Source organism: Scyliorhinus canicula, chromosome 5 (genome assembly GCF_902713615.1).
Source record: "Scyliorhinus canicula chromosome 5, sScyCan1.1, whole genome shotgun sequence".
Taxonomy (NCBI): domain Eukaryota; kingdom Metazoa; phylum Chordata; class Chondrichthyes; order Carcharhiniformes; family Scyliorhinidae; genus Scyliorhinus; species Scyliorhinus canicula.
The window spans coordinates 199,750,661-199,768,880 of NC_052150.1; the positions used below are offsets into that span (position 1 = coordinate 199,750,661).

The 18,220-nt window shown below is 43.7% G+C and overlaps 1 protein-coding gene across 2 annotated transcripts in view; it reads left to right on the forward strand.

Annotated features, from left to right (window-relative positions):
* The first annotated feature begins 853 nt into the window (after window positions 1-853).
* Window positions 854-18,220, forward strand: part of larp4b (La ribonucleoprotein 4B) — a 154,710-nt gene continuing 137,343 nt past the window's right edge. The window contains exon 1 of one of the 2 annotated variants that reach the window (XM_038798334.1): window positions 854-1,219. The gene's annotated coding sequence lies outside the window, so the exon portion shown is untranslated. Of the gene's footprint in view, window positions 1,220-1,494; window positions 1,514-18,220 lie in introns of those variants that run through there. The other variant, XM_038798335.1, reaches the window with a different exon arrangement.

Below are 18,220 nucleotides of genomic sequence, written 5' to 3' on the forward strand. Positions count from 1 at the left end.
AAAAATGCCAAACCATTTATCATTTATTTTCCGTCATTCTGTCGAAAGATGCTCGGCACACGGGGTTTGGTCCAGCTATTGAAAATAAAATCCGAATGGGAAAAAAACCCCAAATTAACAATCGGCTGCTTTTCTTCAGCATGCTTTGGAATTAATTGCGCAGGGCAGCGTTGGTTGCGTTAAGGGCACCACGAGTGTTCCATATGGCCAGGCAACACTTCTGCAAACACACACCTCCCCACGCTCTCATGTCGTGTCTAAGGTAAATGCAAAATACCTTAAAAAAAAACCTTTAAAATAAAATATCTGCAAACTTAAAGAAAAAAAAATCGAATGTTTTTTTGGCCGGTGGGATAAAGAGGAGCAAAAACTCTTGATAGGTTCAAGGCGCGTGACAAGCAACAGTTCCGCGACAAATCGCCTGGTTCCCATTAATTAAAAGGGCGAGGCGGGAAAGGCGATGATTGGCAGCCGGGGAGGACAATCGAAGCTGGCGGAAGGGCGGGATCCTCGATGACTGACAGCCGGGGAGGACAATGGAAGCTGGCGGAAGAGCGAGGGGCGGGAGCCTGGATGATTGTCTGCCGGGGAGGACAATCGAAGCTGGCGGAAGAGCGAGGGGCGGGAGCCTCGATGATTGACAGGAGGGGAGGACAATCGAAGTTGGCGGAAGAGTGAGGGGCGGGAATCTCGATGATTGACAGGAGGGGAGGACAATCGGAAACTGGCGTTTGGTGGGTGGATGGCCAGTAGGGGGCGGGACATCCGGCCCTAACTTTGGCTGCCCCGCCCTCCCCACGCCAGGAGCTACCCATCCCCCTCTCTCTCTCTTTCTCCCCCCCCTTTCAACCTCCCCCCCCCCCCCCTTCCGCCAGGAGAGAGATCGGACGACGAAGCGCTTTTAACCGGAGCTGATTGGGATTAAACGGTGGCAAGGCCCGAACCCTATCGTCGAGGCCTCAAAAGGGAAGGGGATAAATAAATCCCGCAATTGCCCGAGTTTGCTTTTTTGTTGAAGTGCTTCCCTCAGGCCGGCGTCTCACTCACTCAGACAGCGAGCGAGTGAGTGATTCCCGGGGCCGCAGCGACGACCTCCTCCTCCTCCTCCTCTTCCTGCTGCTTGTTGTTTCCCCGCCGTCCGAAGGGGGGGGGAACGAGTGACCGGGAGAGAGGATCAGTCGGGCGTCCCGTGGCAAGTGACGGCAGGAGCGGCGGACAGGTGAGGGAGAGGGTCTGCTTTGATGCGGGTTTCGGGCTGTGCTTGTGTGTGTGGTTGTGCGTGGGGTCGGCGGGGCGGGGGGGTTGTCTCGGGTCCGGCTTCAGGGCTTCCAAGGCCCGGCCCCCGGGGCAGCGGGAGGGAGTCATGGTGGCCGCCATGTTGCAGCAGCAACAAATCAGGCCCGGGGAGGGGTAGGTGGGGGGGGGGGGGGGGGAGAGAAGGGGGATGTTTCCGCCCGCATCCCTGCCTGAGGTGGAGTGGAGAGCGTGTTAGGATAAAGGCCCGATTGGAAAGGTGCTGCTTACGGTGGTTTTTAAATTGGAAAATAGAAAATACAAGAGGCCGCAGCCTGCTATGGTAGGCCCTGGGCCTAGCTCTCTGCTGGCTGTTGTTTTCGTGCGTGTATGTGCGCTTTAATCTGGCGGCTTTACTCCATGCCTGCACGGCGGGTGGTGAAGGCGGGTTGTTGTTTGTGCACCGAGTCCATGAAGAACATGTGCTTCCCTCCAATATGAATGGCTGGAGCTGAACCCCCTCCTCCACCACCACGCCAAGAAAAAAAGAGGGAAATGAATCCGCGGGATGTTTTTTTGGTATATTTTCTCACATTTCACTTGTGTCCGAGTGTGACGCATGTATCTTCATGAACCCCCCCCCCCCCCATCAGCCTTTAGTTATTTTATTCCGAGTTTTGTCAGTGTTCTGATCTTTGTTTTTGGGGGGCATGGTTAAATGTGGACTCTCTCTTTTTGGGTCCGCCGGTTTCCAGATCAGGGATTTCGTGCAGCAGTCAATGCCACTTTCTTTTTTTCCTTTTTAACAAAAACAGAAAAATCTCGAGGCGGGGTGTGGGGGAGGAGAAGTGCAGTTAGTGATGGCATTGCACCGGCAGCTCAAGAGTCTTGAAGTATGATTTAGCAACTATTTAACGGGCATATAAATGATGGTTGTGCACTGAAGTTGATGGAGCTTGCCCTCTCGGCATAAAAAAAATGTCAGCGAGATTCACAGCTGTGTCAGCTAACTACCAGACCGCACTGCGTCTCTTGCTACTGGGGATGTGCTGCAAAAAAAGTTTCCAGGGACACTATGTAGGTTTCTGGCCTACTTCGGCTTTTAACACTTCGCTCAACTGCTTCAGTGTAAAAAGGGAGCGACTTGTCTTTAAGGCGGAAAATAATCCTTCAGTCTCCTGTTTAATATGTAAACCAAGGCTCCTTTGATTGAACTGAACGAACATTTTAATCTACATTTTGGATATAGTAGGCCTCTGGAATGCATTTATCGCCACCAAGCGAACGTGCATTAAAAGTCCAATTTTGCTGACATTACTCTACTAAAAATGTGTAGGGCCAGAACAGATAATTTTGTTTTACTTTGTAATCTTGTGGGATTTTTTTTGGTTTTGAAACTTGGCTGCACTTCATGCAATTGTGATTTATAACTAGAAGATTTATGATTAGTAATTCAAACATTCTTTCATTAATGCAAAGTAAACATACTTCAGGACAGCAGTTCCCTGTGTTGGTCTAATGGTATATTAGCATTAAAATGGAAAATGCCAGAAAAACCTAGCTCTTATGAAGCTCCTTGGCATGGTCTTTGCAATGTATATCTTTAAAGATGCAGATCACAGTGATGTAAGCAATTTGTGTACTGGTAGCTAGTGTGCAATTGAATACATAAAGTAAATCTTATGAAACTGATGTGTACAAGGTTGTAATCTAATCGCAAGGTGCTGGTTTATAAAGGTGCTGCATATTTTTTCTCGTTTGCAGAAATGTTAGTCATTGATGGTTTATACTTGTCTGATGTCACGAAGGTGTGAACTTTGCTCACAATGGTTCTGAAAATACTGTGGAACTTCTAGTTTCAGTGTGTTTTTGTCAGAAATATGGACATTAATGGCTTTAAAGTGGAATTGGAGGACTAAAGTTTACTGGGGAGGCAGGATACCACAAGGTGAAAAGGAAATCGGGAAATACTGGTTACATAACTTTTTGGGTTTTTAAAACATAGATTATAGGACAAATTAATGGCTGAGGGAGGAAAGGAGTTTCAGTTTTATAATGCCATGTGTTTTTTGTGGAGCAATGCTTAGTTGCAACATCATGAAGAGAGGGAACAGGAAAAAGGAAGGGAAGAGTTTAGGGAAGCACTAATCGTAATGTGACAAATTCTTGTGCCTTTAATGAAGCATAGACAAAAGAAAGCAACTGCATTAAAATAGCACCTTAAATCTAGCAAAATGCCCATAAGCAGGTCGTAGGAGTAATTATCAGAATTTTAAAAATAACGTACTTTCATGGATGTGGGTGCCAATGCCAGCCTTAGTTGCCCCTCCCTAAATGCCCATCAAATGAGTGGCTTGCATGCTATTTCAGAGGGTAGTTAAGAGATAACTACATTCATGGAGATTTGATAGAGGTATTCAAAATCTAGAGATCGAGACGACAAGAGTGATGTGCGGATGAACTTGTTTACGCAGCAAATGGTAAAGCTTTGGAATGCTCTGTGTGTGTGTGTGTGTTGGAGGCAGGTTCAATTGAAACATTTGAAGAGGAATTAGACTGTTCTCTGAAAAGGAAGAATGTGCAAGGTTCCAGGGAGAAGATGGGAATGGTATGAAGTGAGTTGCTCATTTGGAGACCACGTGCAGACAAGACTCCTGTGCCATATTCTGTGATTCTACACGTATCTGGAGTCTCAGACCAGGTAAGGACGGCAGATTTCCTTTCCTGAAGAAGATTTCACAGTCAGTCACCATTGCTGAGACTAGTGTCAATTCAAGATTTTAACTGACTTTAAATTGCACCAGCAGTGATGGTGGGATTTGATCCCATGTCCCCAGTGCATTGGCCTGGGCCTCTGGATTCCTTGTCCAGTGACATTACCATTATATCACGCGAGGTATTGTGCTATATTGGAAGAAGTGACCAAGCTTTTTGTTCAAGGTAGGTTTAAGTAAGTATGGAATAATTGAGGCACAAAGTGACAAACTCGACTAGAACAGGGAATGCCAGGACTGAAATATATTGGAGGGATGTTTGAGACGATAGTTAAGAGAATTTGCCTACAAAATGGCTAATTTCTTGTATTCTGTCCAGCTGTGCAAGATAAGAGCCAAGCATTTATTTCAAAGCTGGGCATTGGTGTCTTTTACTTGATGCAGTGCAAGAGATATTGGTCATTCTTCATGGTGGTCAGCATTTGCAAGGACATCCACCATTGCCACAAAAATCTGAGCAATAAATTTGTACTTAAACCAGACTAATCATAATTGCACAACAGTAGTTAACTAGAGAGTTCAGATCTATAAAAATTTTGTATTAAAAGACGTGTAAAGAATTATGAGGTAAATGCACCACTCAATTCAGTACTGTTTCAGGTCAAGGCCTGAAAGAGATGGGCTTAGCTCCTATTCCGAGGTGAACTAGTTAAGCTCCGCCAAGGGCAAATTGGGATTCTGCAATTGGTTTCAGTATATTTGGGTGAGTAGGTAAAGCCACAAGTTTTCCAAGTCGTGTGTATGTGTTTATCGATATCGAAGGAGTGTTAGGCTTAAACATAATGCCTATTGGCCAGGCTATTTAAAGGCTACTGGTTCCTTGGGTGAACTGCCAAAGAGCTGCTCATACCTTTGTGCTCTGTACCAAGGTTCTGCACCTTTAAGAGAAGCTAGGACGGTTGATGAGTAGTGGTGGCTGGTTGCATAGGTAAGTGCTTCAAATGCTACATGGTGTACTGAGAGAACTGAAGTTGTGTAGTTCTGATTACTTGGGTCAGTGTTAATATTAAAAGATCAACCCACCAAGTGGCTTTGAGACCCCTCTTTTATTGGAGTTGCAGTTAGATTCTGAGCATGTTGCCTGCCTCTGAATGTGCCCCAAACAGGCATTGGGTGGAGAGAGGAGGTGTTTCTGATGAGATTGAAGATTGATAAAGCCTTGTGTCTTAGCATCAGGAGTTTTTAATTTGAATTTTCAGATTTATGGGTGGCAGCTTTAAAAGGGCTTGATGTTACCACAGTGGCTTATCATTATTAAGTGTTAGTTCCTTGACTTGCGTTTCATGATGCTTTATGTATTAAATGTAGGCCAACTTTAGTTTGTGCTTTCTGCTAGATTTCAGGAATCCCTGAATTGGCTTCAGTGAGAGAATTGAGACTTAAAAGTGTAATCACAGATGAGAACAGTGAATACTCCTTTGCATATGCCTGCTTATTTAACTACCTTGGTTGACATCTTGTGCCCTACTTATGAACATATGAATTAGGGGCAAGAGTAGGCCATTCAATAAGATCACGGCTGATCTGATGTTAACCTCAATTCCACATTCCTGCCAACTCCCGATAACTTTGCACCCCCTTGCCTCACACTCTCTACCTCTGTCTTTAAAAAATACTCCACTGCCTATGAACCGCAACTGATTTGTGTTCCCTCAATACACTGAGGTATTGAATTACTCTCCTGCAGCAACCTGCTCCCACCACTCATCAACCCACCTACCTTCTCTTGCAGGTGCAGAACTTTGGTACCAAGCACAAAATTACTCGCAGCCTTTTGGCAGTTCGCCCTGTCGGAGCATTTTCCAAGGCCTGAGTATTGAGCCAGCCTTAACGTGGGTTCGCCCTCATTGTTAGGCCTTAGCTTAATAAACTGAGGAGGCACACAACCTGGTTAAGATGGCTATTTATTATCCCAAGCTTGGTTTCGTGTACACGGAGATAGAACAGTACAGCACAGAACAGGCCCTTCGGCCCTCGATGTTGTGCCGAGCAATGATCACCCTACTCAAACCCACGTATCCACCCTATACCCGTAACCCAACAACCCCCCCCATACCTTAATTTTTAGGACACTACGGGCAATTTAGCATGGCCAATCCACCTAACCCGCACATCTTTGGACTGTGGGAGGAAACCGGAGCACCCGGAGGAAACCCACGCACACACGGGGAGGACGTGCAGACTCCGCACAGACAGTGACCCAGCCGGGAACCGAACCTGGGACCTTGGAGCTGTGAAGCATTTATGCTAACCACCATGCTACCGTGCTGCCCCAAATTTGGCATTATCCAGATGGACCTGGATAATGCCAAGATCGATCTGCTGAACACTGATAAAAACATATCAATTATACAATTTCCAAAAATCAATAGCTCACCCCAGTTGGACTTGATCCAATCCCTGAAGCTGTCATGTCCAAACCTATCCAATAAAATTGCTATCAACCCATGATTGAGCCTCATCCTGTCACCTGTTGTTTACCAAAAGCTTTATGTCAATCATTTTCCCCATCCTAACATCCTGCGCACCCATTGTTCATTGGATACAGATGGCAGAACTGGCATCGTCTTTACTCCATGGCTTGTTTCAGAGGGACAGGATATCAGAAGTGGCTTCTTTTCACTTTCAGAAGATATTGGTGGCCACTGATAAAACTTGCTTACCTCCACTATGTAATCTACTGATCAGACATCTCCTGTGTCTCAAAAACATGGGGAAGTTAGCTAGCCTAAATTCCATCATGCATTGTGACCACTGCTTGTAGCCATCATGATTTATCATGATTATCCAGTACACTTTCTATAATTAATCTCAATCCTTAATAAAACTACTCTAGTGGCATCCTAGCTATTCAGGTTTAAGAGGTCTCATCGCTTGACACCCATTGAGCAATTTGAGGGGAAATCTCATCAGTCTCAAATGTCCCACAAGAGGAAAAATCCGTTCCACATCCACCCGGTCAAGATTTTTAAAAATTAATTTACGGAATGTGGCCATCACTGGTTAGACCACCATTTATTGCCCATTCCTAGTTGCCCTTCAGAAGGTGGTGATGAGTTGCCTTCTTGAACCGCTGCAGTCCTTCAGAGTCAAGACTGTACAAAATCGAATGCGATTTGATCAATTTGCCTCGCTCTTCTAAACTCCTGCAGCTAGAAACCTCACCTGTCTGTGTTTTCTCATGAGGCAACCAGCCCGTTCCAGGGAGGGGATAGCATAGTGGTGGACATTAAGCCAGGACCCAGTGTCTACCCTTGACATCAAGGCAGAATTTGACTGTGGTATCAAGTAGCCCTAGCAGAACTGAGCTTGTGAGAATTGGGGGGGGGGGGAGGGGGGGGGGGAAAGAGACCCGTTGCTGGTTGGAGCCCCCCCCCCCAAAAAAAAGAAAATCGGCATCTTGGGGGTTACCATTGATCAGACCAACTATCTCAGTACTGTGGCTGGAAATTCTGCAGTGGGTTCTCCATCTGACTCCCCAAAGCTTGTCCACCACTGGAGTGTGATGGAATACTCCACTTGCCTGGATGAGTGAGCCCCTACTGCACTCAATCTCTGCAACATCAGGAAAAAGCAGCCTGCATGAATGGTGTTCCCATCTACAACTATTCACTCTCCACCGATGAACAGTGGCAGCTGTGTGTGCCATCTACAAGATGGCAGGAACTCACCAAGGTTCTTTGAACAGCACATTACAAATAGACGATACCTTGCAAAACTGTGACGGCTGCTAGCTAGAAGGGCAACAGGCACATGGGCACATCACCTGGAAGTTGCCCTCCAAGCCACTTACCAGCCTGACTGGGAAATATATCGCCATTCCTTCTACTGCCACTGGAGCAAAATCCTGGAACTCCCTTCATTGGAAGCACTGTGCTTGTACCTACACCGCATGGAATGCAGTGGTTCAAGAAGATAGTTCCCCACCTTTTCGCGGGCATTTCATGGCCTAGCCAGAATGAATTAAAGCTATTAATCTAGTCAACCTTCTCTGACCTGCTTCCAACAATTTTATGACTTTATTTAAGGAGACCAATACTGTGCACTGCACTTGGCATTAATTCAATATACAATATTGAAAGTGAGTAAGAACCCCTTAAATTGGGTGCACGGTGCAGACTCCTATTTGTATGCCTTTCTTTATTGAATCTTAAAGCAATCTTTTGAACAAAGTTTTATTTTTGTTTTGCAGAATTTCAATGCTTTCTCATTGTAAAAATATTATTGTCCCTGTAACTTTAAAATTAAATTGTGCTTTAGAGTGGGTGCAGAGGAGGTTCACCAGGATGTTGCCTGGTATGGAGGGTGCTAGCTATGAAGAAAGGTTGAGTAGATTAGGATTGTTTTCGTTGGAAAGATGGAGGTTGAGGGGAGACCTGATTGATGTCTACAAAATTGAGAGGTATGGGCAGGGTGGATAGCAACAAGCTTTTTCCAAGAGTGGGGGTGTCAATTACGAGGGGGTCACGATTTCAAGGTGAGAGGGGGAAAGTTTAAGGGAGATGTGCGTGGAAAGTTTTTTACGCAGAGGGTGGTGGGTGCCTGGAATGCTTTGCCAGCGGAGGTGGTAGAGGCGGGTACAATAGCATCATTTAAGATGCATCTGGACAGATATATGAACGGGTGGGGAACAGAGAGAAGTAGACCTTGGAAAATAGGCAACAGGTTTAGATAAAGTATCTGGATCGGCGCAGGCTGGGAGCGCCGAAGGGCCTGTTCCTGTGCTGTAATTTTCTTTGTTCTTTGTTCCCTTACTGCCCCTTTACAGTCACCGGCCCACTGATTCAAGATCTGTCCACTTGGTGATATTCCTCTGCCCTTTTCCCCCCTTGAATATTTCAAAATAATTCAAAAGCTGTTGTTTTCAACTTTTCACCACTTTCTGCCAGGACGTCCTTTTTAAAAAAATATATAATTTAACCTATTTTTATTTCAATCTTTTGAACTGACTTGGTAGCAAGAGGAAATCAGTTTCTGATATGCCTTATCAGTATCCTCCTACTTGCTTATGCCTGCGATGACCATCTCAGTTGGAGATAAATAAATTCTGGAGTCCTTTAAAGGCTTAGTTAGGTGCTGTAATGGAGACCAATGTGAAAAATTAGCTCAATGCTTCTATCACTTGGCGTTCAGCTTACTTTATTTGTGAGTTTGTATCTGAACAGGACGTTTTTATTTTGTATTCATATTTAGTGTTTCCAGTTTTTTCATTCCATTGGTACCTATGCAACTCTCGTGGTTGCAGTATCTTCAGTGTATGATTCCAGGGAAATTTTTGCAGCCCTTTAATATTTTGCTTAGAATGGCTCCAACGCTCTTCCGGACATTTCCATCTATTTTCAAACGTAGGTTCTTGAAATGAAATGAAAATCGCTTATTGTCACAAGTAGGCTTCAATGAAGTTACTGTGAAAAGCCCCTAGTCGCCACATTCCGGCGCCTGTTCGGGGAGGCTGGTACGGGAATTGAACCGGGCTGCTGGCCTGCCTTGGTCTGCTTTAAAAGCCAGTGATTTAGCCCAGTGTGCTAAACCAGCCCCTTGTGTATGAAACAACTACACTACAACTATAGACATCCAAAGCTCTTCTAATCTGCTAGGATGGTCAGTACTGAAGCAACACACATCCTTTTTCCCCCTTGCTAGGGGGCAAAATCTACCAGCATTCCTCCTAACTAGCCTCTTGAGTTTGGCCCATTGGTGAATTTGGCAAGGACCGCCTTTTGTGGCACAATTTCAGAAAAAATATAGTTACAGGCGTGCAGTAGACTGAAGGGATTTCTAAGAGGCTAGTTAGTGGGCTGCTGGTAGATTATAAGGTGGCAGAGAGTTTCTCATAGTTGGGGGGGGAGCCCTTGTAGGAACTTAAACCTAATGATACAAATTTCAAAGTGGATGCATGGAGTAATGAATTAACAGAATGGCAGGCTGACTACGAGAGCACCGGAATACTCCCCAAGTAAGAGGTTTTTCCAAATCGGATGGACTGAGGAAGCTGTTTGGGTGTATGTTGAGTGTTGAAAGTAGATGGTCTTTGTGTTGTCTGCATTCCCTAGCTATCAGTTAATCCTAACCCTAATTTCCCTCTCCCTGGTAACTGTTGAGATGAAACCAAACTCATCATAATCTCAGTGTCACATTTGACCCTGAGATGGGTTTCTGGCCATGTCCGTGCCAACATTAAGATAACCTATTTCAACCTCCACAGAATCACCAGGCTGATCTACTGAAACCTCTTTCGTATGGCACAGTGGTTAGCACTGCTGCATCAAAGCTCCAGGGCCCCGGGTTCAATTCTGGCCTTGGGTGACTGTGTGGCGTTTGCACTTTCTCCCCGCGACTGCATGGATTTCCTCCGGCTGCTCCGGTTTGTCCGTGCTAAATTGCCCGTGTCCAAAAGGTTAGGGTGTTACTGGGTTACAGGGATAGGGTGGAGGTGTGGGCTTAAGTAGGGTGCTCTTTCCAAGGGCCGGTGCAGACTCGATGGGTCGAATGGCCTCCTGCACAATAAATTCTATGATTCTACTTCTAGGCTTCATTATTCTGGTGCATTCCTAGCTGGCCTCCCTCTCGACTCGGCAAACTTGAGGGCATCCAAAACTACTGTGTGGGGCTTGCTTTGCACCGAGTCTTGTTCACTCATGACCTACGGTGGCTCTTGGCCAAGAAACATCTCCAGTTTAAAAATTCTCATACTTGTTTTCAAATCCCTCCATCTTTTCCACCCCCCCCCCCCCCACACAAAAGTGTCGAGGGATGTTCATTACATTAAAAGCACATTAACACAAGCTGTTGAGTGAACATGGATATTGGACATTCGGCTTGGGCTCAATAAGGATGTCCAGGTTGTGGATAGTTTGTTTCAACATTGAGAGTGATCATACTCCTGCCTCAGTATAATTTCATGGGAGTTGATGACTTTAGTCTTCCTGATTGTACATCTAAAGGAAGTATGTGTTGTGCAAGATGAGGTTTCACAAGTGTGAAATCAGATTGTGTAGGACTCGCGAAAAGGTAGAGCTAGGTATTGCGGCATATATATGGAAGCTGACTCCCATGTCCTTTGCACGATGGCACTTGGACAGTAGGAGGGGCCAAATATTGATTTCTGATGCTTCCAGTAGTAATGGTGCGGCTGGGAAACAAACTATTTCTGAAACTGTTGCTTTAAATTTACTGGCAGAGATGAGATGGTATTCACGATACACAAAACAGTTGACAGATAAAGCTACATCAAAGCTAACTGAACCTTGAGTTGGAAGTGCTCTGTGGACTGGCCTCAAGGTCTATGGTTTGTTTAAATATAAAAGCAGTGATAGGAAACTTGTCTAAAGCTGTTTGTTTTGCTACTATAAAATATTTTTTACTGTGAAATTAATTTTTCTTTGTATTCTCCACATCTGTTGTGACTTTAAAAAAAAAAATCTTTACTGATTCCAGCTATCATTGTCAGGACAGCAAGGCCACTCAGAGTATTGCTATTTTGATGTAAAAACCTGAAGATAGATAAATCAAACGGATGTGAGATCTGATCAGAGTGTTACAACTGATACACATCTTCCCCATCCCAGTTTCATTTGTATCAGTTGTAATATTTGCATATAAATGTGTGCAATTATGTATAGTAGAATATATTTTTTGTGCAGGTGCATGTTGTACATGTCTAGTTTCTGTAATCTTTCCAAGTCATTAGCAAATAGGGCACAGTCTAATTGCAAGCATCTCGTGACCATATTATCAAGAATAATAGTTATCTAAATGCACCTTTCTTTCAGCTTCAAATGTACGGCAGTCATTTCTCAGGGGAGCAGTCTATGGTGCGGCTGCGACATTTCCCATTTACTTCACTGCCATTGTCTCTTGTTAAAATTACCAAATTAGGAGTGGTGGCATGCACTTTCTAGAAGCTGAGTTGAATGCCCATCTTTTCTGGGACCGCCAGATACCAGCTTGCACTTACCTCAAATCCAGCTCCAGATATGACTGAATAAGTCTGCTTGTGCAAATGCTTTTTAAATGTTTTTTGAAACTCATCAATGTGAACCACATTTCAATACTGGGCAACTTGCCACTATTTTCTGGTCAAGTAGAACAGCAGTCCTGCAGTATAACATTCATATGACTCGGCTTCACCTTGTGTTGGCACTTAATTCCGAACAGCACCATTGTTTTATTTCAATGCCCAGAAAGCCGTCTTAATGGTCTGTTGAAATCATGGAATATTTACAAACCACTGCTTGTGTGAAATTGGTAATTAACTACAACACAACAAGCTACATCAGTTGGAGAGCTTATGGTGGAGTCAGCTACAAAGCATTACTTCCTGAATTCTGTAGTCTTCGGTACTCTACAATGTTCATCAGTTTCAGCAAAAGTCCACTTTCCAGTTGGTCGCTTGCTTTGATATTTGATATGTATTGATTGTATATCAATATTTTTTGTATATCCGTAAAATTACATGCATTCCTGCTCATCTTAATATCTACATGATGGAAGCTGCTTGTGTAGACATGTAATTACATTCTACTCTTAACCTCATTTCTTCTTCAACTAAACCCAACTACCACCATGCGGGAATCATTTCTTTAAAGGAGCTGTTATTTTTGTCTTCAGCGATACAACAGTGTTTCAGATGATGGATAAAATGCTCTATTGTCAGCCTTTGCAGCCTGATGGTGCTTGGATGAGTGTCAGCTGTGACACTGGTAGAACACTTGCCTCTGCGTAAGAAGCTTTAGGCTTGAACATCAACATTAAGGCTGGCACTTTGGTGCATTCCCAAATCAGTCCTGTCTGCCCTCCCAAGCTGGGTGTAAAATCCCACAATTCTAGTTCAAAGTTGAACAAGGGATTTATTCCTGGCATTCCCACCAATATATTTCCCTCAATCACCTTGACATATATCTAGCCATTGTCATTTCTGTGAGTCTGCTGTACAAATTGATTGAATTTCTTTGATTCAAGCAGTGATGACATTTTAGTACCTCAGTGGTTGTAATGCTCCTTGATGTCTGAGGTTGTGAAAGTAGCCCTAAATTTGCCTTAAACTTCCAGATGCTTGAAAGTTTAAACTGACATGGGGTGAAGAAATCAGTGGAAGAGCTGGTAGACCAACCAACTAGCTGTTGCTTGCCAACCAAATTGGTTGCTGGGATGCAGAGTTCTCAAAGTCTGCATACTTTCAGTCTCTGTGGTAGCAGGAGGCATTGTGAATTTAATAATTGTGCAATTATGCATGAAATATTTTTGTGTAATACATAAATAGAGCTTGGAGTTTAATCAATACTGTACAAAAGACTGAAATTTCAATAGGCTTAAACCCTTCATGGTTTGGCATAACATTCCATTAAACTGGGCTCTGCTTGGATAATGATTTGAATTATATAGTCTATTGCAAATATTACTGTTGGAAAATATTGAATGTTTGTATTTCACAACGAAAAATACAGAACGTTTTAATAGTCCTTGTTTTGTGATTGAATTTGCACTTGGTACGCCTTTTCTATTGGTTGCTTTCTACCTTTTTGTTCACCAGTTATGTTGCATAAACCGTTTTGCCCACTTGTACTGTAACAAAATAATTACTGTCCTGCAATTAGCTATGGTCCTGGTTTTGATGGAGGATTGTGTTTCTAATGTATTTTAGTCCTCATAATCTTCATTCCAACCAGCACAGAATTGTGAAGGGAGGTACCAGAGCAGAATGATGTCTTTTGGATTTCTGTGCACTAATCCAAGATAGCCAAGTTGAGCAATCACTTGGAGGAAAAGGTGACAGATAGCAGAAGTTGGTGGGATACACAAGTGGCAGTCACTGTACAATAAATGTAAACGGAGAGCAGGACTGAAGTCTTGAAAGAAATAAAGGTAATGGTCAGAAAAACACCAACTGCAAATGGGTGAAGGTTTTGATGGGACGGGGCATTGAGGATGAAAGAGATTACAAAGCAACTCTTCAGCACCATCAAACTTGGTTTATGGTTTTTGTCTGTTTTAAATCATCCAATTCCTCCAAATTGGGAAGAAAAGGTCTGATTGGTAAATATATCTGCAAATATGTAGTTAATTCTTTGCATAATGGAGTTGGAATCCAGACTATCCTTGCCGTTTCTGTGAGGGGCAAAAAGGACACCTCACACTAGGAGCTTTCTGGACGACGAAAACTGTAAGAGTTTAAAAGGAAGGAGAGGAAAACCTAAAATTGTTAGGTTCAAAATACAGTGGAGAATTATTCTTGTGTAGAAAGTAGAGGGGAGATTTAAACAGAATGAAGGGCCAAGCGAGTCTGAGAATAGATTAGTAAGTAACATAAAAGCCGTCATTAGAGAACAGTATGCTGTCAATGTTGCAGTAAAGAAGGCAGCAATGGCAATATTAGCTGGGATAAAAACAATTTGAAATATTAACTGTGAAAAGTCACCCAATCTGAGTGGGAAGCATCCTATTTACTGCGGGAAGTAAGGGTGGAAATTGCCGAGGCAATTAAATGGCAAGTGTTTTGTCTGGGTCAAAGTGAAAAGTGATGGTAAATGGTTGGCTATTGTAGAGTGTAGGGAAATATCTAATGACATTCCCGTGGAGGCCAGTATTAGATATACAGTATTAATGAACTGGACTTGGGATGCAGGGGGCAATTCGAAGTATGCAATTCAATGATTCAAAACTTGGAGACATAATAACCACGCGGCTAATAGTAACAGATTTAGGAGGGCATAAATGTGTGAAACGGGCTGACACTTGGCAGATGAAATTTAATGCAGAGATATTTAGTAAGAAATCAGGAGAGGCAATATGACCCAAATTATACACTTTTTTAAAGAGGATGTAAGAACAGACATGGAGGTGCAAATGGATAATCTTTGAAGGTGCCGAGACTAGTTGAACAGGCTGCTTTGACGTGGGAGTATGGGACCCTCGGCTCTATTAATAGAGTGGAAAAGCAAGGAAATTCTGCTGGACTTTGATAGAACACGAGCCCTTGTTTGAAAAATTTTGGAAGTGTATCAAGACCGTCAAAAGGGTGCAGAGGAAAGTTCATAGAATAGTATTGGCATGAAGTACTAGCTCAGGGTGGGAGGTTTTGGGAGTATATGTGTTCAAAATCATGTTTTAGTTTCTCTTTGCTATTTCCCTTGTTGGTGAGAGTCTGACTTGAGATGATTGGCAAATGACCAGAGGTGACATGAGGAAATGTATTTGCTTATGTCGTGAGTAAGTGAACTAGAATGTAGCACCTGAAGGATGGTGGGAGGAGATTTGATTATTAACACATTCATGATTTGTGGGGAAAGAGCAGGCAAGTGAGACTAAATAGCTCTATGACAGCTAGGATTGGAGTATTGGAACTGTTACGTCCTTGCTCAAAAAAACATTTTAAGGATAGCCTCAGCAACTACAGCCAAATCGGTTCAGTGTCAGTAGTGGGCAAGCTTCTAGACAAAAATTATTTAAGATAGAGATAGTAGTCACATGGAAAGATGTGGATTAATTAAGAGCCTGCATGGATTTCTAAAGGGGATATTATGTTTAACTAACTTGGTGGATTTTCGTGAGGTGGTAACAAAGGGTCGATGAGGGTAATGCTGTTGATTGGTGCATGTGGACTTTCAGAAGGCATTTGATGCAATGCTACACAATAGACTCGTGAGAAAAGGTATAGTTTATGGAATAAGAGGAACAGTGGATACAAAATTGGCTGAATAATGAGCAGTTTTTTCAGACTGGAGGAAGGGTTGCAGTGATGTTCCCCAGGGGCTTGTATTGGGACACTTTTCCTGATAAATATTGACCTAGATCGTGGTTTACAGGCGCCAATTTCAAAGTTTACCAATGACACAAACCTGGACGTATTGTAAGCTATGAAGAGGACAGTGTAGAACTTCAAACGGACATGGACAACTGGACAACTTGGTGGAGTGGGCAGATGGGTGGCAGATGAAGTTCAAAGCGGAGGTGATCCATTTTGGTAGGAAGAAGGTAGGGGAATACATAAAGGTAAATTCTTCAGGGGTCAAAGAAACTTGGGTGTATATATGCCTAAGTCATTAAAAGTGACCGGGCAGGTGGAGAAAGCAGTTAATAACATGTCGTGTTCTGGCCTATATTAATAGGAGGATAGAGTACAACGATAAGGTGGTTGTGTTGAGCTTGTACAAGGCACTAGCTAGACCTCGCTGGAATATTGAATGCAGTTCTGAGTGAAATGAAAGTCTCCACAGACTGAGGACCATGGGCTGCTTTTCCCCTTTTGAGGGGGAGAGCTGACTGATGGTGATTTAACCAGAGGGTCACCACAGCTCTGTCGAGGGAGAAGGGTGAGAAGGCGGGCCTTCATGAATAATCTCGGGCAGTATGAGAATTGAACCCGTGCAGTTGCCGTTGCTCCACATCGTGAATTGGCCGTCCAGCCAACTGAGCTAACCAACCTCTCTAGTTCTGGTGCCACACCGTAAGAAAAATGTGAGCGCTTTGGAGAGCTTACTGAAGCAGTTTACAAGAATGGTCACAGGGCTGCGAAATTGAGGATAGATTGGAGAGGTGTTGCTATTCTCATTGGAGCGAAGAAAGCAAAGAGGAGATTTGATAGAATGTTCAAAATCATGAAGGGACTTTCCAGAGTAGCTAGGGAGCAGGTGTTCCTGTTTGTAAAAGGATAAAGAACAAGAGGGCACAGATTTTGCATGCTTTACAAAAGAAGCAAATGTGATGAGAAACTTTCCACGCAGCAAGTAGTCTGTAATGCACTGCCTGCTAGTGTGGTGGAGGTAGGTTCAATCAAGGCATTCAAGAGGGCATTTGATTATTTGAATGTGCAGAGGAATGGCAGTAGATCACAATGCTTCTTTGGGAAACTGATGCAGATACAGTGGCCACCTTCTGCATTGTAACGATTCTGTAATTCTGAAAGAACGAGCACAGGCCTGAGAGCTCAGCTGTCTATCGCACCATTCCATGATTTGTCTATAGTGTGTAAGGATTTAAAATGTTCTTCCTCAGTCGGACATAGTTTTTAGACCTGACACAGCAAGAATAGGCTGAATGGCAACCTCTTTTGTAACCATTTTAGAATTCTGTACTTTTAGGTGGCTTTTATAGTCTTTGAATAGTACAGGGATCCATGACTTTCAGAAAATTGCAAAGGATGTTTGTCGGTTGAAGTATAAGCTGATTAAACACATTTCACTGCTCTGCAACAGACGCCACACTTGCTCTCTGCCGATTGTCCGATATTCATTGCAAGTTCAATTCTTTAGGACTTGCATATACAGATCTTAAGGCAGCCTTTTGAGCCTGTAATTGATCTTAATTGAGTTATTTCTTAAAGCTTTCTCAAACTGTATTCTTGTTTAGATTAACTTGAGCCTTGTCACAGCAAATATTACCAGAAATTCGTTCAGTGTGCACCCAGATGCTTTAAACTTGTAGCAAGCTATTTTAGTCATCTGTTAGTATGAATTGTTTTGTGTAATTTTCTCTTGCTAAGTTCCTATTAATGCAGGTTGTATCATTGTTGGTTGCTGGGAGGTACTTGATGGTTAATTGTTAGGATTTTCCTCTGCCTCTTGTATAGAGAGCTGGTCACTAGTATGCCAGTGCTATTTCTGAATTGTTGTGCTAAGCTAGTTTACAGATATCTGTGGTCTGATTTTGTCAACCAGCATTTATTCACCGACAGCAGCTCGTGTCTGCATGGGTGTCTGTCTGTCTGTCTCTCTCGCTCTCTCTCTCTCTCTCTCTCTCTCGCGCTCTCTCTCTCTCTCTCTCTCTCGCTCTCTCGCTCGCTCGCTCGCTCTCTCTCTCTCTCTCTCTCTCTCTCTCTCTCTCTCTCTCTCTCTCTCTCTTCCCCCCCCCCACACACACACACGATCCAAATTATTTTTTTTCTCCCAATTCAGGGGCAATTTTTAGCATGGCCAAGCCACCTAACCTGCATTTCTTTGGGTTGTGGGGTGAAACTCAAGCAAACACGGGGAGAATGTGCAAACTCCACACAGACAGAGACCCGGGGCCGGGATCGAACCTGGGTCCTCAGTGCTGAAGGCAGCAGTGCTAACCACTGCGCCACCGTGCTGCCCCATCTTGGCTGCATGCTGAGCACCTATGGGTGGACAATAAATGCTGGCCGAGTCAACAACGCCCACATCCCGTAAATGGGGGGGGAAAGTCTGAACAATAAATGCAGTTTGACTATTTGGCTGAGGATTCACAGCAAAGCC